The 21,910-nt window shown below is 40.7% G+C and overlaps 1 protein-coding gene across 30 annotated transcripts in view; it reads left to right on the forward strand.

Annotated features, from left to right (window-relative positions):
- DLG2 (discs large MAGUK scaffold protein 2) overlaps positions 1-21,910 on the forward strand; it is a 2,233,668-nt gene that overhangs the window by 2,003,124 nt on the left and 208,634 nt on the right. The window contains exon 1 of one of the 30 annotated variants that reach the window (XM_070457207.1): positions 11,834-12,079. The exons of the other annotated variants lie outside the window; for them this stretch is intronic. The gene's annotated coding sequence lies outside the window, so the exon portion shown is untranslated. Of the gene's footprint in view, positions 1-11,833; positions 12,080-21,910 lie in introns of those variants that run through there. 30 annotated transcript variants of the gene reach the window in all.

Here is a 21,910-nt window from a genome sequence, read left to right on the forward strand (position 1 = left end):
GCATCACTACAAACAAAGCCAGTGGAAGTGATGGAATTCCAGTCATCAGTATTTCAAATCCTAAAAGATGATGCTGTGCAAGTGCTGCACTCAAGATGCCAGCAAATCTGGAAAACTCAGCAGTGGCCACAGGACTGGAAAAGGTCAGCTTTCATGCCATTCCCAAAGAAAGGCAATGCCAAAGAATGTTTAATATACCACACAATTGCACTCATCTCACATGCTAGCAAAGTAATGCTCAAAATTCTCTAAGCCAGCCTTCAATAGTATGTGAGCAGTGAACTTCCACATGTTCAAGCTGGATTTAGAAAACACAGGAACTAGAGATCAAATTGCCAACATCTGCTGGATCATTGAAAAGGCAAGAGAGTTCCAGGAAAATATCTACTTTTGCTTTATTGACTACGCCAAAGCCTTTGACTGTGTGGATCACAACAAACTGTGGAAAATTCTGAAAGAGATGAGATACCAGACCACCTCACCTGCCTCCTGAGAAATCTGTATGCAGGTCAGGAAGCAACAGTTAGAACTGGACATGGAACAACAGACTGGTTCCAAATTGGGAAAGGACTATGTCAAAGCTGTATATTGTCACCCTGCTTATTTAACTTATATGCAGAGTACATCATGAGAAATGCCGGGCTGGATGAAGCACAAGCTGGAATCAAGCTTGCTGGGAGAAATATCAATAGCCTTGGATATGCAGATGACACCACCCTTGTGGCAGAAAGTGATGAAGAACCTCTTGATGAAAGTGAAAGAGAGTGAAAAAGTGGACTTAAAACTCAACATTCAGAAAACTAAGGTCAAAGCATCTGGTCCATCACTTCATGGCAAATAGATGGGGAAACAATGGAAACCGTGACAGACTTTATTTTGGGGGGCTCCGAAATCACTGAAGATGGTGACTGCAGTCATGATATTAAAAGACGCTTGCTCCTTGGAATAAAAACTATGAGCAAACTAGATAGCATATTAAAAAGCAGAGACATTACTTTACCAACAAAGGTCCGTCTAGTCAAAGCTGTGGTTTTTTTCCAGTAGTCATGTATGGATTGAGTGCTGAAGAATTGATGCTTTTGAACTGTGGTGTTGGAGAACACTCTTGAGAGTCCATTGGACTGCAAGGTGATACAGCCTGTCAATATTAAGGGAAATCAGTACTGAATATTCATTGAAAGTACTGTTGCTGAAGCTGAAACTCCAATACTTTGGCCACCTGATGCAAAGAACTGACTCATTTGAACAGACCCCGATGCTGGGAAAGATTGAAGGCTGGAGGAGAAGGGGACAACAGAAGATGAGATGGTTGTAATTCAGGCTTTCTAATTTATGTTTTCTAATATAAATAGAATAATAATTTCTAATAATCATGTTCAAAATAAATACAACTTTTTATCATTTGGGGGAAGCCCAAGTCTTGGAAAAGACCCTGAGACTGGGAAAGATTGAGGGCAGAGAGAGAAGGGATCGACAGAGGGTGAGATGGTTGGATGGCATCACCAACTCAATGGACATGAGTTTGACCAAACTGGGGGAGATAGTGAAGGACAGTGAAGACTGGTGTGCTGCAGTCCATGAGGTCACAAAGAGTTGGACATGATTTAGCAACTGAATAACAACAAGTATTAGAACCAGCAAATATGTTCTTCATTAATACACAATGTCTTATATCATACTGGAAAAAATCTTTGCTTTATGAATTGTTAACTAGAACTCTCCTAAGTTGTATATATATTAAGATGTGTTCAAGTAATTAGCCTCCAACTAATAAAAATAAATGAAAAAAAAAAAATAAAATAAAAAAATTTAAAAAGAAGATGAGATGGTTGGATGGCATCACTGACTCGATGGACATGAGTCTGAGTAAGCTCCGGGAGTTGGTGATGGTCAGGGAAGCCTAGTGTACTGCAGTCCGTGGAGTCGCAAAGAGTTAGACAGGACTGAGCGACTGAACTGACTAAACTGACTTTCCTGTCTAAGAGCTCATAGTATTCTCTAAAGCGAGTATATGCATCCTAAGGGTTTGTAAGATGATAACCTTTCTCTTTACATTAACTGTCCATACAGCCTTTAAATTTCTGATTTGGTTTAGGATTTATAATGTACATGCTATGCCATAGTAAAATGGTTGTGCATTCTTAGTCACTCAGTCACATCCTACTCTTTGCGATTCCATGGACTGTAGCCCATCAGACTCTGTCTATGGAATTCTCCAGGCAAGAATACTGGAGTGGGTTGCCATTTCCTCCTCCAGAGAATTCTCCCGACCCAGGGATCAAACCCAAGTTCCTGCGTCTCCTGCATTGGCTGGTGGATTCTTTACCACTGCGCTGCCAAAGAAGTCCCAGCATGATTGTACATCCTACAATTTATGAATATATAAATATTCAGATAATGGAAGATTTGCTCATATTTTCTTTAGATGATGATGTTGACAGTCAATGTTTTGAGAAAACTGATTGAGAAGAAAAATAAATAAGTATAACCTAGTGGTAAACAAGAGTTGGTATGAGTGATGTAGGTTCTTATTCAGAATGAGGCAACTGTTTTTAGGATGTGAATTAACAATTACTCTGGTGTCTACTTTGTGGCAGGTTGGAAGCAAGATATGTCACATTTTAAATTTCAGAATAATGCAACAGCTATATGATAAGTACAATTATCTCCATTTTATAGATGAGGGACCAAGTTCAGTTCAGAGAAGATAAGCAACTTGTAAAGGTCAGCTTGAATGAATCAGGACTGTCTAACTATAAAGCATGACATTTACCACTTCAACCTTCATTGCATTGAAGAAGTTCACGAAAAAGGAATAATTATTCTCTGGTATTCCTAAACTCTGAAGTTAGTATTTTTTCCATCATGTGTACTCAGTTTATTGAGTAATGGATAAAATTCCACTCCACCAGAGAACCATGATCAACCCCTTATCACCTGACCTCTGCAAATCACATGCTTCTCAGTCTGATTAGAAATCTTCTTAATTAGCTATCTCCTAGTCATCCATCTAGACTCAGCTTAGAGATAACCTCCTCCAGGAAACTTTCTTGAGTTCACCTCCCAGACTAGATGAGATGCTCTTTTCTAGATATCCATAGCACCCTAATGAATCCTTATAAAATATGCTATGCAGCTCTGTAGTTAGTTGTTATCTGCTCATTACTCCCTGGCCTGAAATGTTCTTTGTATGTGCTCAGTCGCTTAGTCATGTCTGACCCTTTGTGATCCCGTGGACTGTAGCCCATCAGTCTCCTTTGTCCATGGAATTTCCTCTGTCCAAGAATACTGGAGTGGGTTGCCATTTCCTCCTCAGGGGATCTTCCCAACCCAGGGATTGAACCTGCATCTCTTGCATCTCCTGCATTAGTAGGCAGATTCTTTACCACTGAGCCACCTGGGAAAGCTTCTTAGGGGACAAGAAATCTGACCTTGATTGTATTGACCTCCTGCCATCCAACATGGTAGTAGGTGCCTGAGATATAACAGACCTTCCATGAATATTCATGGAACGAAGAAATTCCTCCATCATTAATTTGCGGTCTGAGATAACTTTGGCAAACAGAGGGATTGAAGTTTGTCTTTACTAAGGTTTCCCAGTTTAGGGCAAAATAGTGAACATGAGTTAGATTACCCGGGACCAGATAATGATAAGACAGGAAGCAAACTTTTATATGTATAGCTTTTTACTTCTGTGTTTCTCTTTCTGAAGGGGATACACACACCAATCAAATATATATTAGTGATGTATATGATTTATCAGTATATTCCAGTTTCTGTCTATGTATATTTTTGTGTGGGCACATATATAAATAAGCCCACAATTTCTATAAACTATCTTACTATCACTGGAAACGCAACAGAAAGATAGTGTTCATTAACACTCTTCAGGTTGGCCCATCTTGCCAAGTCATTCAATTGCTCTAAATCTCCTTTGGTCCACAAGCCATTTCCCTCCTGAATGCTTAAAGCTTTGCTTCTTTCTTTGAAGGGAAATAGCATTTACTAAGGGCTCTGGCGATATTCCAGATATTTAACCGAGGTGATCTCATTTAATCCTCAGATGTTTGCGCAAATGCACAGGTCCTGAACCCAGAAGAAAAGGGATCAAGTCAAAAACAAGTCAAGAATTTAGTGAAATAGAAAATCTTCACCAAGAAAGAAGGAAGGAGAGGGAAAGACTAAGAAAAAGTCTGAATTTTGTTGAATTCAGTTATGAGTGAATATTGTTAAATTCTGATACAAATTTGTCACATAAAATTATACTAAATTAATTTGTTGATAATTAGATGAGACTTTATGACCATTAGCACAGGTAATTTATGTGTGAGCAGGGAGGGACCTTGTCAGCTGATTGAGAGAAAAGCTTTCTTCTTCCCACCACCAAATGTGGCTACCTATGATGGGTTTTCTTTTTTTAATTTAAGAACTGCTTTTAATTATCTATTTATTTTTGGTTGTACTGGGTCTTCCTTGCAGCGCAGGCTTTTCTGTAGTTGTGGTGAGCAGGGGTTACTCTCTCACTGCAGTGCGCAGCCTTCTCCTTGCAGTGGCTTCTCTTGTTGTAAAGCACAGACTCTAGGGCATGCAGGCCTCAGCAGTCGTGGCTCCCCAGCTCTAGAGAACAGGCTCAGTTGTTGTGGCACACAGGCTTAGTTGCTCCACGGCATGTGGGATCTTCCCAGACCAGGGATCAAACGCATGTCTCCTGCATTGGTAGGCAGATTCTTTACCACTGAACCAGCAGGGAAGCCCCCATGATGGGTTTTCTTGCTTGATGAAACAGGGCAGCATTCAAACAACTGTTGCCAGATTTTTACATTTCATAGACCATAAATGCTTCAGGACAAATTTATATAGGCCAACAGAATTACCAACTTTTTATCTTGCCAAAAAGAAAGGATACTATGAAATAAGACAAAAGAAAACACCATCTATTCTCATTGTCAAAAGTGAAAGTCTCTCAGTCATGTCTGACTCTTTGCGACCCCATGGACTGTCCATGGAATTCTCCAGGCCAGAATACTGGAGTGGGTAGCCTTTCCCTTCTCCAGGGGATCTTCCCAATCCAGGGATCAAACCCAGCTCTCCCACATTGCAGGTGGATTCTTTACTAGCTGAGGCCACAAGGGAAGCCTAAGAACACTGGAGTGGGTAGCCTATCCCTTCTCCAGGGGATCTTCCCCACCCAGGAATTAAACCAGGGTCTCCCACATTGCAGGCAGATTCTTTACCAACTGAACTATCAGGGAAGCCAGAAATAAAAAGACAATAGAAAAAACAATGAGAAAAAATAGAGTAGAAAAGACATAATCTCATAATAAAGGAAAGTCATTTTAGCTTGATGAAAAATCACTGTATGCTATTTACTTTTCTCACTCAGCCTGTACCAATGGGGTTCAGGGACCAGCCTCTAAAACCACTGCCGTTGCTATGATCAGGCTTTGAAGTCACATGGATCTCGATTTAAATCCAGGTCCTACTAATTCCTAGCTGTGAAACTTGGGACAAGTTACTCAACTTTTCTGAGCTGTAATTTCTTTATGTGTCAGGTGAGGATAATAGCTGACAGTATTAATCTCCTAGAGTTGCCATAACAAAGTACCACAGACAAGGTGGCTTAGAACACCAGTGATTTTTTTGACTGACAGCTTTGGACCCAGAAGCCTGAAATCAAGTGTCAGTAGGGCCATGCTACATCTGAAGGCACTAGAGAATAATCTGTTTCAGAGCTCTCTCCTAGCTTCTGGTAGTTCCTAGTCTTTTGGCCTCCGTTTTTCCTCTTTGCCTTTCTGTGTCCCAGTTTCCCCATTTTTTTTTTTAATTGAAAGATAATTGCTTTACAGAATTTTGTTGTTTACTGTCAAACTTCAACATGAATCAGCCATAGATATACATATATCCCCTCACTTTTGAACCTCCCTTCCATCTCCCTCCCCACCCCACCCCTCTAGGTTGACACAGAGCCCCTGTTTGAGTTTCCTGAGCCACACAGCAAATTCCCGTTGGCTCTCTATTTTACATATGGTAATGTAAGTCTCCATGTTACTCTCTCCATATATCTCACCCTCTCCTCCCCTCTCCCCATGTCCATAAGTCTGTTCTCTATGTCTGTTTCTCCACTGCTGCCCTGTAAATAAATTCTTCAGAATCATCTTTCTAGATTCCATATATGTGCGTTAGAATATGATATTTATCTTTCTCTTTCTGACACTCCACTCTGTATAATAGGTTCTAGGTTCATCCACCTCATTAGGACTGACTCAAATGCGTTCCTTTTTATGGCTGAGTAATATTCTATTGTGTATATGTACCACAACTTCTTTATCCATTCATCTGTCGATGGGCATCTAGGTTGCTTCCATGTTCTAGCTATTGTAAATAGTGCTGCTGTGAGCAATGGGATACATGTGTCTTTTTCAACCCTGGTTTCCTCAGGGTATATGCCTAAGAGTGGAATTGCTGGGTCACATGGTGGATTTATTCCTAGTTTTTTAAGGAATCTCCATACTATCTTCCATAGTGGCTATATCAATTTACATTCCCATCAACAGTGCAAGAGTGTTCCCTTTTCTCTATTCCCTCTCCAGCATTTATTGTTTGTAGACTTTTTGATGATGGCCATTCTGGCTGTTGTATGGTGATATCTCATTGTAGTTTTAATTTGTATTTCTCTAATAATGAGCAATGTTAAGCATCTTTTCATGTGTTAGCCATCTGTGTGTCTTCTTTGGAGAAATAAATGTCTGTTTAGGTCTTTTTCCCACTTTTTGATTGGGTTGTTTGTTCTGGTATTGAGTTGTATAAGCTGCTTGTATATTTTGAAAATTAATCCTTTGTCAGTTGTTTCATTTGCTATTGTTTTCTCCCATTCTGAGGGTTGTCTTTTCACCTTGTAGTTTTCTTTGCTGTGCAAAAGCTTTTAAGTTTAATCAGGTCCCACTTGTTTACTTTTGTTTTTATTTCCATTACTCTAGGAGGTGGGTCTCCCCCTTTTATAAGGATACCATTAAGTCCCATTGGATGAGGGAGCCACCCTATTCCAATTTGACTTCTTAACTAATTACATCTGAGATAATTCTGTTTACAAATAAGGTCACATTCTGAGGTGTTGGGGGATTGGTTAAGATGTCAACCTATGAGTTTGTGGTGGGGAATACAAGTTAACCCATACCACAAACCAAACTCATAGAACTGTTGTTTGTCACAGCCATTCAGGAGAGGCTGAGTACATTAAAGATATAGTAAAGTACCAGGGGCCGTAAGAGTTGTTCGTTTTTAAAGAAATTTACCATCCTAGGTGAAAGGGGAGCCACGGAATGAGCTGAATCGGGAGTGCTGGAGTATGCATTTTGTTTTAGGAGAATCTGCTTGCTGTGTAGACAATGATTTGTAGCAAGGCCATAGTCAAAGCAAAACAATTAGGAGGTAATGGCAGAGACACATGTGAGAGATGATAGTGGTAAAGGCTACAGAGCAGAAGTAAGGGTGAAGAAAGGATCTGAGATATAATTTGAACACAGAATTAACAGCATTTGCTGATGAATAAGATGTGAGATATAAAGATTTATTATAAAAGAACTAAGAATGACTCCCGGGTTTTTGACCAGAGCAACTTGGTGAATGATTTTGCCATCTTAAAAACAGTACATATTAGGAGTACAGTAAATATGGGAGGGGGTGGGACCCACAGGTTTAGTTTTGGACACTTTGAATATGAAAGCCTATTAGACAGTCAAGTGGAGATGCTCTGATATGGGATGCACTGGATATGAAAGTCTGGCATTCAGGGTACAGGCCAGGGCTGGAGATCTACATGTGGTAGTTTTTAATCCTGAGATGGCATTACTTAAGCCTCAGTACTGGAAGTTGTGGCCTAGGGAGTGAGTGTAACGAGAGAGATTAATGATGAGCCCTGAGACACAAGAAACTTGAAAGATCAGGAAGTGAAGAAGGACTCAGCAGAGGAGACTGAGAAGGATGGATTAAGGGGGTGGGAGGGAAACCATGGGGGTCTCAGGAACCAAGTTTAAAAAGTGGTTGACTCAAGGAAGATATGAGTCACTGTGTCAAAGATCTGTGGAGACATCATGTAAACTCTGGCCATTGCTTCTGTTGGTGAATATGTCATCATGTGCCTTAATAAAAGCAACTCTGGTGGAATGGTGAAGGTGAAACTGGAGTGAAGTAAGTTAAGGAGAGAATGGGATATGGAGATGTGAAAACACTGGTAACAGACATTTCTATTTTATGTTCTCTGTTCTGTCAATCTCTTAGAAGCAGTGGATATGATAGATAAGAGAGCGGACTCTGCAGTCTTAGACTTCAGTCATTATTCTGACTGTGCCATTTATTATCAAGTCATGTAACCTCTCCAGTCACCAAGTCCTCATCTACAAATTAGAGATAATCTACAAATTAGAGATAATGGTACAGCTCACTTCAAAATGTTACAAGGGTTGAATGAGAGATGCAAGTAAAGTTTAACACATCACCGGCACATAATAAGTTTCAATAAATACTAGCATTGTCACTAATATGCACAGGTGCTGTCACAGCTTCCAGGCACCATATAGTTCATTATGTCTGGGAGCAATTGGTGGCATGGGGTGGTAATTATGACAGATATGTGCTATGAGGATCCTTGACAAGGGAAAGAACAGTGTATTATCATATAAAAACTGTATGAAAACTCATCTATAGTAATTTTTCATGGATGTGTCATAATGGTTGAATAGTCAGGCAGCAGGGGAGAATGGTTCCAGATGGGATTTGGGGGGATAATGGTAGACTAAGAAGCTAAAAATCATGGAAAGACTCAGAGCAGACCAAGCCATATCAGGCCACATATAGATTGTTGTTGTCCAGTCGCTCAGGCATGTCCAATTCTTTGTGACCCCATGGACTACAGCACTCCAGACTTCCCTGTCCTTTAACATCTCCCAGAGCTTGCTCAAACTCATGCCCATTGAGTCAGTGATGCCATGCAACCATCTCATCCTCTGTCATCCCCTTCTCCTCCTGCCCTCAATCTTTCCCAGCATCAGAGTCTTTTTCCAGTGAGTTGGCTCTTGGCATCAGGTGGCCAGAGTATTGGAGCTTTAGCTTCAATATCAGTCCTTCCAATGAATATTTAAGGTTGGTTTCCTCTAGGATTGACTGGTTTGGTCTGCTTTCAGTCCAAGGGATTCTCAAGAGTCTTCCCACATAATAATATTAGAAGTAACCCTTTATCTTGTAATCATAGTTACCATTTACTCTTTACTACACCTATTTAGAAATTCAAATCCCTCTCCCCCAAGCTCCTGATTATGTTGCATACGTCTGATCCTACAGTGTCCAGTATTATGGTCATGAGAAGAGTGGGCACCTCATCTACTTGTATTCCATATCCTCTAGTAATATGCTTAGAGGAAAAAACAGAGAGAATTAAGTGCATACATTAGTAAATTAAGTTGGCTACTCAGACACTCTTTAGAAGCACAGAGCTAAGGAAATCTCTCATGCTTATACCTGAGTAGCCTGGAATATTATAGCATCACCTTGTCCCACAGAGGGCTAACACTGATATCCCTCAGGGAACGTTGATGGCATGCCTTGGAGATAGTAATCTCTTACATGGATAAGCTCACCAAGTTGGGACCTGGTAGGTGACCAAATCGTGGCTTATACTAAGTTAGGACAGAAGTTTGCAGTGGAACTTTAGAGACAGTACCGTTTTATTGCTGGGCATGGCTTGACCTAATGGCAGGAGATGTAGAGCTGTGTGCAAAATTGCTCTGTTGTTATGTGGCAAGCGCTTGTTTGAAGCGGGTGGAGGGAGCCAAGTTGGTCTCAGTGTGGATAGCCAACGTGCTGCTGTGTGTGCTTTCCTGGGCTGGTGAGTTCATCTGACTAGTGGCGGAAGTGAAGTGGAGGAGAAGCTAGGGAGATGAACAGATAGCCCAGAACAGGGCCCCCAGGTCTGCCACGTGGGCAGAAAGCCCCCATCTTCCTGGTGACACTCTTCAGTCTGGGTGATAGATCTGTCTGGTGTTGTTTCCACTTCTTCACAGGCTGGCAGATTCACAGTCTTAACAGAGTGTGTGTGTGTGTGTGTGTGTGTGTGTGTGTGCGCACACGTTTAGTTGTTCAGTTGTGTCTGACTCTTTGCGACCCCTTGGACTGTAGCCTGCCAGGCTCCTCTGTCCATGGGATTCTTCAGGCAAGAGCACTGGAATGGGTGGCCATTTGCTTCTCACAGGACCTTCCCGATCCATGGATTTAACCCAGGTGTCCTGCACTGAAGGCATATTCTTTACCTTCTGAGCCACCACAGAAGCCCTCTTAACAGAATACTCCTTGGAAAACAGTTTACATGGAAAAAGACAGTTTAAAGAGACATGAGACAGAAATCCATTTTCCAACAAGAAGTGTGGTAAGAATAATAACCAGTAATTTGGGGAGTATGCATTATAACCAGGCACTGCATTTTCTTCTTTTTGATTGTTTTGTTTGCTTGGTTTTTGGTTGTTTTTTGTTTCAGGCACTATGTTTTCTTGATGTATTTAATCATGCAAGGTAAACATTAGCATATCCATTTTCATGGATAAAGCAACCCATGATACTATAAAATCAGTGACAAAGCTACGGTTTAGGCATAAGGCTCTTGGGTCCCTAAACCTATGCTCTTTCTGTAATTTCTACGAAAGGCCATAGCAAGTAAACCTGCTCACATGCCTGTCTGCCCCTACAGTTGAATGTGAAACACTACTTGGGATGGGAGGATATGTTTAAGAGTGTGGGCTCTGGAACCAGGTTGCCTGGAGTCGATTCCAGCCCTGTCACTTAGCAGCTGGTATCCTACTCAGATGTGTTAACCTCTCTGAATCTCAGTTTTTTTTTTTTCATCTGAAATATGTTGTTCATGATAATACCTACCTCATAGAAATGTTTAGAAGATTAAATAAAGATTAAATGAGCCTGGGCACTAAAACTAACTGCCTGGCATATGAGAAGTGCTTGATAATAGCTATTATTATCAAAACCATGATTTCTGGTGTTGATACTCAGTGAACCTAGAGAGGTTATATTGACCTTGTCCGTGAGGAAACAGAAAGCTCAGATACTGCTCCTCCATGCTGCCTGCCTGTTAATGATTTTTGGCCAATCAATGGGACTGTTTCTGATTTCTGCCCTTCTCCCTGTTTTCAGGGCTTCTTTGCTCTAGAGGTAGCACGGTAGGAGAGAAAGACACTGTTTTGACATCAGAAGTCCTGGGTTTGGGGTCAGGCTCGAAGCGTACTTGGAAACTGTGTGACCTGCGCAAGTCATTCTCTCTCTCTCTTCCTAAGTGCTCCTCATCTGCACAGCGGGCAGCTTGAACCCCCGAACCTCTAGGGCCTCTTACCTCTTCCCTTTCTAGGAGCACTGGACAGAGTCACTAACTTCTCTGATGGCTCATTTACACTGTAGCACTGCTGAACTCTGCTTGTTGCTGAGGGGCTCAGCAAAGCCCTGCTCTCAGGGGGAGCGAAGTGTTTGGTGCACTGTGCCGGGCTGTGCAGATATGAGTGCTGGCCTTGACAGAGCTGTTGTGAGGATTGAACCTGAGTACTACACCTTGTCGTGTAGGCATCGGAGACTCACGGGCTTTCCTTCACATTTTGCCATGGTTGCCTACCCCCACTGGGTTGGGTGGATCCACCTTAACAAGGTGTGGGGGAACTCGAGTGGAGGATGGGGGTGAGGTACGGATGGTGGGAAAGCATCTTATTGGTTCGTGCTGGTACATCCCAAACACCAATTACTGTCACTGCTTCTAAGGCTGATATATTTACCAGGATGAGTTACAAGGAAATATATGTACCCAGGGAGAGAGGATGCTGCGTGGTCACCCCCTGTGATGTAAAATATGAGAGTCTAGGAGGGGCTGTTTTATAATTCATCAGGTTTCGCTAGTGAGTTCTGCCGGAGTCTTAGTTATAAAGGCAAGTGTGAACCGGACGGCAGACAGGAGAACCTGGCACCAACGAGACAGAGAAGCTGCTTTTGGTGCCTCCTGCCTCCTCCCTGCTTTGTTCCAATAATTTTGTGCTCGGTAAGTTCCCGGCTTTGCAGCTAATTGTTGTTGAATAAGCTTGGCAAATGAATCTGTAGTTTGAAATATGCACTTGCTGTCAGAAGTGTGTGTCAGTGTTTGGGCTTCTGACAAATTCCACAGTTCTATTTAATGAGCAGAATAGCTTAAAAGATGAAACAAAAGCCGACAAATCAATTATTCACCTTGATCCTTGGAAGGCTGCTTTCTTTGGTTGCTAAAGTTTCTCAGGTTTCATTCTGTCAGTTTCATTTGTTGGGTGAGCTTTGAAAAGAACAAGTCTCTTTGTCACGAAATTGTTTTGCCTAGCTGCCAAAAGGAGGTATGTACAGGGCGGTTTGTCCATCCCCACCCCCCAGCTTACCCTCCCCAGCAGTCGGAGATTCTTAAAACAGACAGTTTGCCTGGTAACCAGCTCCGATAGAGCTGAACCTATGCAAGGCAGGATTCAAATTGCAATCTTTTGTGTGAACAGAACTGAAGGGCTGTGAATAATTGTCATTGTGGAGATTATTGTGAAACTCAGTATGGTGGTAGTCCCTGTGTTTTTGCCGGAATGGGATCAGAATGTGAGCAGATTTGCATTTGGCATGCCTGTTGGTGATGTGGGAGAAGGAGGGAAAAAAACAGACTGGATCGTTATGGAAAGAGCTGTACAACCCACCCGCAGGACAGACAAATGCAGAAAGCAGGACCGTTGTATTTGCGTAACTTGGGACTGTTTTCTCGAGTTTCCTATTCCCGTTAATAATTACCTGAAGCTGCGTTTTGGTCCGCATCTGGGCACACTCCAGATCCTGGCTCCGGGCAGGGTGAGCGCAAACTCCTGGTCAGCTAGCTGTAGGAAGTCATTTCCTCCTCAGAAGGAAAGAAGCGAGAACTGTACCGTCGCGGACTCCTTTCTGCCGCGTTGTTTGCCTCTGTCCAAATCTCATGGAAACCACAGCTTGATGTACTTTTTTTTCTTTGCAGTAACAGATTTAACTGTGGTGTCATATGGCATATTATGTATGGAAAGGAATAGCAAGACATTTTTCTGAATGTTTCAAGTGTGTCTGGCTTGTTGACATTTGCTTTATTTCACTGGCAAGGAGCTACTGTCTTCTGGACCCATAACGGTTTGTCTGTCCAAAGCATTTACTTTATGCATAATGGCACTTTCTCTTTAGATGTGGAATCTGTAGATCTGAAAAGAACGTCCTCTGTATCCTCAAGGAAAGCAACTCGTTTTAGCATTGCCTTGATAAAAAGTATGCACCCTCCCCCCCCAGCGTGCTCTTTGCTTTTTCCTGATAAATATTTTGGTCACCAGTACCACCGTACTTCAGATAAAGTTGTTTCTCCATTCCTAGCACACTTTCTGATTGCACCAAAACCCAAAACTTGGCAAATTTGGAATATGGAATGTATCTTTTTTTTCAGGAACACATTTTCCAGGCATACTTCTTTTGTCCATAAATAGCTTTTCCATATTTTCCATTTCTCTGAATAAGTTCTGCTCAAAGAGCAGAGGAGTGATGTACTGTGGTTGGCACTTAGGGGTGTGTAACCTGAGACTTGATTTCTGATCTACAAACAGCTGCCCCACAAGGGGTCTGTAAAATGTCTTTTTGTCTTATGTTCAGTTCAAAACCTCCGGGGTACAGCAGTAATGATCAAGATAGGAAATTCAGCAAATCATTCCAGGTATAAACCAATATTTGTATTTGATGGTTTGATCAGCACACTATGCTTTGTAAAGATCATGACACATAGCTGAATGTTCCTAAAAGTGTTAATGTATCTCAATGCCAAGAACATGGTTGTAAAGTACCTTTGCAATATATTGTACATTGAATTTTACTGTACTGTATTTTTAAAAATCTCCTGCCAGAGCCCCTGGTTTATTTTGCAGCAGTATCTGGGTTTTGATTCAGTGTGGTTTTATGGAGAAATAAGCCAATGAACTAATTTCCATAAGCTGAGTTTCTTCTCATTTGGTGGTGATTTTTTTCATCTCCACCCACCAGGAATCAGCTCCTTTAATAGCAACAAAAGAAAATTTAGCATGAGTTATTCTCAATTAAATTTACAGGAAGACGAATATGAACTATAACAAGAACCTTCTGAGAGAGCACATACACACCAAAAAACTTGTCTCTTAACAAAGGGTTAAAAGCCAAGAGGCATGAACATTTTTCCTACATGACACACGGTTTCTGAGAAAGGTTTTGGGGTTAGAAAGGGGAGAGGTTTACAGGAGCTGTTCCGAGGCCTGGCTTCAGCAGCGAGCAAACGGGAAGGGCAGGGGCCTGTGTCGCCGTGATCACCACTTCACTCTCCTTATCTGTAAAATGGGCTCGGGGAGCTTAGGAAGATGATGCCAGAATGATGATGTTGTATATGTGTTACCGACAATACATTGTTTGATACAAAGGGAACCCAGTGAGAGGTCGTCATTATGGTTAGATGTCGAATTTTGTAAAATATATAAACTCTTTTAATGTTGATTTGAAAGAAATATGCACATTAAAAAGGAAGATTATAAAAATTTTCTTGTTAGCAAGATAAACTTCTGTCAGATGATTTTTTTGTTTTATTTTGGAAACCTAGTAAACATAATTATTACCTTTCAGTTCACATTTCACTAATTCTTAGAATGATATCTGATGTCTTTATATACTTATTCAAAGAATAAACTTGATTTCAAATGTGGAGCATGGAGGTGAGCTGATGCCAGATAATATATCATAGCCTTCTAAGTTATTTACCAAACAATGAATATGCCATAATTCTGACCCTGACATTGCATTTAAAGACATTGCATTAAACTAGTAATTATAATAGTAGATATCATTTATTACACCAGACACTGTGCTGTATGTTTTACCTGCTTTTTCTCATTTACTCTGCATCATGACTCTACTGGGTAGGTACTATCTTGCTTCTCAATGTCAAGTTCGGAAATAAGATTAGAGAAAAGTTTATTTAAATACTAATTTAAATTAGCTTATGGCAATGGAGAAACAGACATAGAGAACAGACTTATGGACACGGGGAGAGGGGAGGAGAGAGTGAGAGTTATGGAGAGAGCAACATGGAAACTTACATTACCATGTGTAAAATAGAGATCCGATGGGAATTTGCTGTGTGGCTCAGGAAACTCAGACAGGGGCTCTGTCAACCTGGAGGGGTGGGGTGGGGAGGGAGACGGGAGGGAGGGGTATATATACCTATTCATTAATCAACATGGCTGATTCATGTTGATGTTTGACAGAAAACAACAAAGTTCTGTAAAGCAATAATCCTTCAATTTAAAAAAATTAATTTAAAAATAAATTATTAATTAAAAAATTAATTGGCTTACGGCAGCACTTAGAATTTGAACTCACACATGTCTGCTTATAGAATCTATACTGTAACCACCTTGGTAGGAAGATTCAGTAGGGCTTGCCTAGTGTTACATGACTGCATTTTTGGAATCTTGGACCTATAACTGCCTTGACTCTTCTCCCCGTGTATTTAACCTCTGTCAGAATTCAGGGGGTATAAAAAAATGAAGTTGGAGACTTTCATTACTCTCATTTTTGGTCTGTGCTAACTAATCAAGGTCACATTTTCCTGAGCCATCTTTACAGTCCTCACCAAAGTATAAAATTTAGTATTAAAAGGCATGGAATTTTAGAAGTTCGTATATCTTAAACTCAAGATAAGATCTAAAAGTTACCCTGAACTAGTATTGTCCTTTGACTTGGATAGCATTCCTCTGACTTCAGAGGAGTCTCTGATGCAACAGGCTGGGCCCATTTGGAACTTGCATTCTAGCCCATATTCGGGGTAAATAGGATCCCAGAATTTCTTCCCTAAATAATCCTGAGCCCATTTCCAAGGGTCATACGTGTGTGCCCACCCGTGGGTATGAGGAAATCCGTGCGTTTGCTACTGGCATGGGGTTAAGGTTGAGGCCAGGGAGCGGTATTTTGTTGATCATCACTGGACTTGGGATAGCCACACATCCGCACAAAAGGCCTTTTGTGGTGCAGGAAGGAACTTTGGAAAAGACAAGGGGCTGGCCCAGGTCCGGGGGCCTCGACTTGTTTTTTGCTTTTTTTAAATTTATTGTTTAAAAATTTACTAGTTTTTAATTGGAGGGTAATTGCTTTACAATGTTGTGTTGGTTTCTGCCATACTCTACTTGTATTCCTACCTTGGGCCCCCGGCCCCCGGAATGCTAGGAACAGCCCTACACTGCACTGAAGAATGTTTACCTGTACTTCAGAGTAGTGAAGCTGAAACTCCAGTGGGTTGGTTTTGTGGGGCTTTCGTTTTTGCTTTTGACCTTTCCCCATTAAACCAAAAGAAGTCACCTGAACAAGAAAGTGGTCAAAGCTATGAAGATCTCAGACTAAAAGCTTTCCAAGTTCCATTTTGGAATTGACTGCAACGTGATCCATCAAGGCTAGACATTGGTCTTTTTTCTAGTTCAGAGGCATAGACTGACTTTGGACGGTGACATTAGGGTCAGCCGGGTTAAAACTGCCATTTGTCCATATGCTGTTTGAAACTGTAGTTGCTCTGAGAGTTCAGTGCTAATTTCGGGTACCCCCCCCCCCCCATTTAAAAAAAAAAGAATCAAAACCTTTTTTTTTGTTTTCGGATATAGCTGAATGTTGTGATAATTCCAAGTGACCGGGGAAGGGACTCAGCCATACATATACATGTATCCAGTCTACCCGAAATTCCCCTCCCATCCCTGCTGCCACATAACATTGAGCAGAGTTCTTTGTGCTATACAGTAGGTCCTTGTCACTTATCCATTTTAAATATAACAGTGTGTATATTCCCAAACCTGGGACATATTTTCTACTACCAAATCTGGCAACCTTACTTTCCTTAATTATAAAGCAAGGCTGTTGGGAAAACAAAAGTGAAACAATTCATGTCCTGGTAAACAGCTATTCCCTCATCCACGTGAAAGCATCTAGCACATTAAAAACTCAGCACATAGTGGGCCCACATCAAATGTTTCCCCAGTCTGAAAATACAGAAGTTAAACTTATGATTATGTAACGACTAATGTCTGTGTCACATTTGACAAATAGAAACAGTACAAAACAAAATTTGTCATTTAACCTCTGAATTGAAAACTTCTAATTGAGTATGCCTTGGGTGATGGTAATCCCATCATCTTTTACTTTATTTTTTATGCTTTATGTATCATTTGAACTTTGGTAATGAGCATGTATTATTTATGTAATTAGGAGGAAAAAGGAGAAAAAGCACTCTTAGTTAACTGAATTAGAATAGAAAATGGTTATAAATATGCCGTGGATATCTAACTCAGTAGAAGGACTCCAGTCACATTTTTTAAAATATAAAATACTGGGAAAGAGGTGTTTTTTGGCTGGAATAATCTGGATTAGCTTGTGTTACATACTTGTTTGCTTGTTTGTTTGTCAGCTGTTAATCAGTTAGTATGCATAGACTACTGCCAGATGTTCTGCTAGGTACTGAGATTACAAAAAGGAATAATCCTTGGACTCACCGCATTTATAATCCGAGAGGAATGGGCACGTGAGCCCACAATTGTAACACAGTGTGATCCCTACTGCGCCATAACAAGAGCAGTTGAGGTTGCTTTCTATTGCAAGGAACAGGCACCATGACTCAAACTGGCTTGATTGATAAAGGAAATGTATTGGTGATTGTAACCCAAAAGTACAGCAGTAAAAACAGCCTCAGAGGTCTGATCCTGTGGCTCACGGAGCTGTCAAGAAATCTGTTTCTTTAGGTTTTGACATGTTGTCTGTATTGAGATTAGCTGTATCCTAACCCTAACTGCCGTCATGGTTCCAGAATGGTTGCCAGTGGCTCCTGGACAGCTTGTTTTCTTAGTCATATCCAGCCAGAAAGTGAGCCTGAGAACGGTCCCTAAAGTTCACTTTGAATGGACTGGCTTACCCATGAACATAGAGCCAAATCACCAGCCCACTGTGAAGCTTAAACAGGATAAAGGCAGACTCCCTATGACCTGAGAAGTCCCCAAACAAAGTCTGGCAGCTGTTACTGTTAGGAAGGGATAGTGAGGAATTCCCTAGTGGCCCAGTGGTTAGGACTCTCCACTGTCACTGTGGGGGCCCCGGGTTAAATCCCTGCTTGGGGAACTAAGATCCTATAAGCCATGCAGTGTGGTCAAAAGAAAAAAACAAAAACAAAAAACGAGATTGTGGTGATGGTGGAATGATACTTGGTCTCCAACTTGTGATATGTACAGCACACAGCATACAGATGTCCACTGGAGTTAGTGTAGTACAGATGGGAAGAAGGCAGTGCATGCCTTTAAATATTGGCATGATGAGCAAGGGTTTACCAAGAAATAAGAAAGAGGCAAGGGCTTTGAGGCAGAGGAAAAAGCTTTCTGCAGTCACAAAAGCTAACCAGGTAATTATTTAGCTCTCTGTTTTTCTTCACATTGGCACTGTTGCAGAAGTTGCCAGCTAGAAGCAATTTGACCAGTGGTATAATTAATAGAAAACCTGATGTATCAGTTTCACCAAAACCTGTTGTTATTGGATGGTAACAGTTGGGTTTTAAGCAGAGCCACAGTCATATCATTATTTTTTACAATGTGTGTACAGATTTGAAGTCAATTCAATATGAACCTTAAAATTTGTCCCCTGTTTCAAAATTATAGAACTTTAGAGCTAGACAATACCATTGTCATCTTTTTTTTCTCCTTTTTTTGCTTCTGTGAGACCTTTTCAAGAAGTTTGGCTCACTCGGTGCCTCAGATTTATTTAGATTTTGATATCATGAAATTTTTGATGCTAAAAAATTATATAAGACAAAAACAAAACAAAGGTATAAGACAAATGAGGGTAGATGCGTTTACTTGCTAATTGTGTGGTATATTACCTTACCAAGAATGAGATAGACTAAAATATTTGTTAGCCAGATATCAGTGCTCCATAGCAAAATTAGATTAAATTTTGGTGTCTGTGTTATTCATAGTTTATATAATTTATTCTTTCTTTAGTTCCTCAGCCTTAGGCAATACTCACTTTTTCTTTCCATTGAAGAAGTAAAATACTTCCTGTATAACACTGTACTAGGTGGGCTTGGTAACAGTTTTTGCTAAAACTCCTGACTCCAGATTTATTTAGCCCTGTTTTGGATTGCTTTTCCCGTTTTGCAGCACAGGAGTGACGAGACTATGACTTCCTTTCTATAGGAAGTGTGCTCATACTGTTCACAATTTTCTGGCATCTAAGTGCAATCATAAAACATTCTCTTTTTATATCATGAAGGTTGTTAAATGCTGTCAACCCACCTACCTAATGAGCGTGGTCCTGGATACTCATTCCTCTAGCTTCTTTCCAAAGAATACTCAATAATGGCAGCGAAAGGAATCAAAGTTTATTTTCTCTTGCCATTTGCTTCTGGTGCAGCAGATCTGTTCAGAAAACACGAAGCCACGCGTGTGGCGCCAGTCACAGCCCAGCTCTGTGAGTGGCGAGCCAGAGACTCTCTCAGAAAACATGCCTGAGTGAGAGGAGGCAACAGTGATCAGGTAGCAAATGCTCCCCCCGGCACTGGTTTCTTCTGTAAAAGACAGCTCTTCAGGGCAGAGCAAGAAGAAACTAAAAATAGTGGAACCGTGATGGATAATGTTGATTTTTAAAAGCACGTATGTCATCCCAGAATGAAAAGGTGCCATTATCCCATGACATGACTTTACTTCTCGTAGCACAAACCAGATAAACTCTTCTTTGTTTAGTTTTGAGGTTTCCTTATGCAGGTAGAGAAATAGCAAGATAAACTGTTTCTGGGCTGAATATCTCACCTCATTAGTAAGTGTTTTGAGTTTCTAACAAATAAGGGATGCCAGAGAGGCATCAAAGAGACCAGTATTGACATTCAGACTACACACAGAACTCCTGGTTCTTAAATCATTGAAATGCTTATATTCTTCTTGGTAAATAGCTTTTCCCCCTCCCAGCTGCTTTAAACTACTCCCAACTCCAGTTACTTTCCCAGGGCTTGATGGCAGCTGAAGAGCTAATTGATTAGCTAAAGATTAACTGAAAAGTTAGGTGTTAAATATTTTGACATCACTTCTGTGTCAGACCCATCTTATTTTTTAAAAGCTGTGGCTACAATGGAGGAGAATAACAGTCAGACACAGAAACAATGTATAATTATGTGCTAAAATGCTTGAGATAGCCCTGTGTAATTTTTAAAGCAGTGATAAAGGAGATATTACTTGAGGTTGTCTGGAGAGATTGGCCAGGAATTTGAATAGGACAGGAATGAAGGACAGGGTGAAATATTCAGTTTTTTTGTTGATTTCTTTAACAAATGATAACTAAATCTCACATGCATTTATTGCTACCTTGCACACACTATCTCCTTTACCTCTCATAACTGCACTCTGGGAGGAGAGGAGATTATAAGACTTGATCACACAGCTACAAAGTGGCAGGAAAGCCCAGTGTCATCCATTCCTGTCCATTATATGCAAGACACTGTATAAGGTGCTGGCATGGTAAATATGAAGATCATTTATTTTTACTTGTAAAGGCCCAAATGTGCAAACCCAAGGAAATATTGACAGCCCTGAAGTGAACGAAAGAGTGTCCTGGGCTTCCCATCATCAAGAGCATCATTTACAATTATGATTGGGTAATACATTTTTATATTGTTTGCTTCAGTTGCTTCAACAGCTATATAAAAAGTAGAAATGTGAGCCATAGAGAACCAGCTAAACTCATTACAATTTGATTATCTAATATTCCAGTATTAATCTTCTTACAACCTTTGCATAAAATAGGAACCTTAGAAAAAGCTATAAAGCACACAGTCTTAAGTATTTAGCCTATTGACAAAGTCATGCTTTCTATCTTTAAATCAAAACTGAAAGAGCAAGACTATTTATTAATGATTTTGTAGCAAATCTAACTTTTTCTGACTGCTTCCAAGCTTATGCCTTACACAGCAATGAGCACATACTTGCTATGACTGAATTATACGGGGAAGCGTACATTTAGAGGCCAGAGTGTGGCATCACTGTCTTTCTTGCCAAAAATATCCCCCAGTGAGTTTCTTGAGGGCAGGGATTTGATTTCATTTATCTTTTCCTGCCCAGCATCTAACATGGTTAATTGATAGATCCCAGGTAATATTTTTAGGGAGGGTGGAGACAGTGTGAGATTTAGAAGTTGAGAATAATTTCAGAGCTGAGCCTTGAAGGTGATGTGGGAATTTACCAGCCACATGGAGAAGGGCATTGTAAGGAGACGGTGTTTGTCATTCAGTCACACGGTTGCCCAGTCCTGTCCAACTCTCTGTGACCCCATGGACTGCAGCAGGCTTCCCCGTCCTTCTCTATCTCCTGGAGTTTGCTCAAACTCATGTTCAGTGAGTCGGTGATGCCATCCTGCCGTCTCATCTTCTGACCCCCTCTTCTCATGCCCTTAGTCTTTCCCAGCATCAGGGACTTTTCCAATGAGTTAGCTATTCGCATTAGGTGGCCAACATACTGGACCTTCAGCTTCAGCATCAGTCCTTCCAATGAGTATTCAAAGGAGATAGTGTATACTAAGCAGTATTTCTGAAATAAAAATGATCACAGAGTTTGTGTTTAAGGAAAGCAAGGAAGACCTTGATGTCTTTGTAGTATTTTTTGTTCCTGGCAATTCTAAACTGCTTTCCCTAATCCTTTCTTCTTTATCTTCACCCCACTCATCCTTTTTTTTTTGTTGGTTGGTTTTTTGTTTGATTTTATCTTTTTTCTTATTTATTTTTTTATTATTGGGCTTCCCTTCAATTTTATATTGATGTATAGTCAATTTA

Source organism: Odocoileus virginianus, chromosome 28 (genome assembly GCF_023699985.2).
Source record: "Odocoileus virginianus isolate 20LAN1187 ecotype Illinois chromosome 28, Ovbor_1.2, whole genome shotgun sequence".
Classification (NCBI taxonomy): Eukaryota; Metazoa; Chordata; class Mammalia; order Artiodactyla; family Cervidae; genus Odocoileus; species Odocoileus virginianus.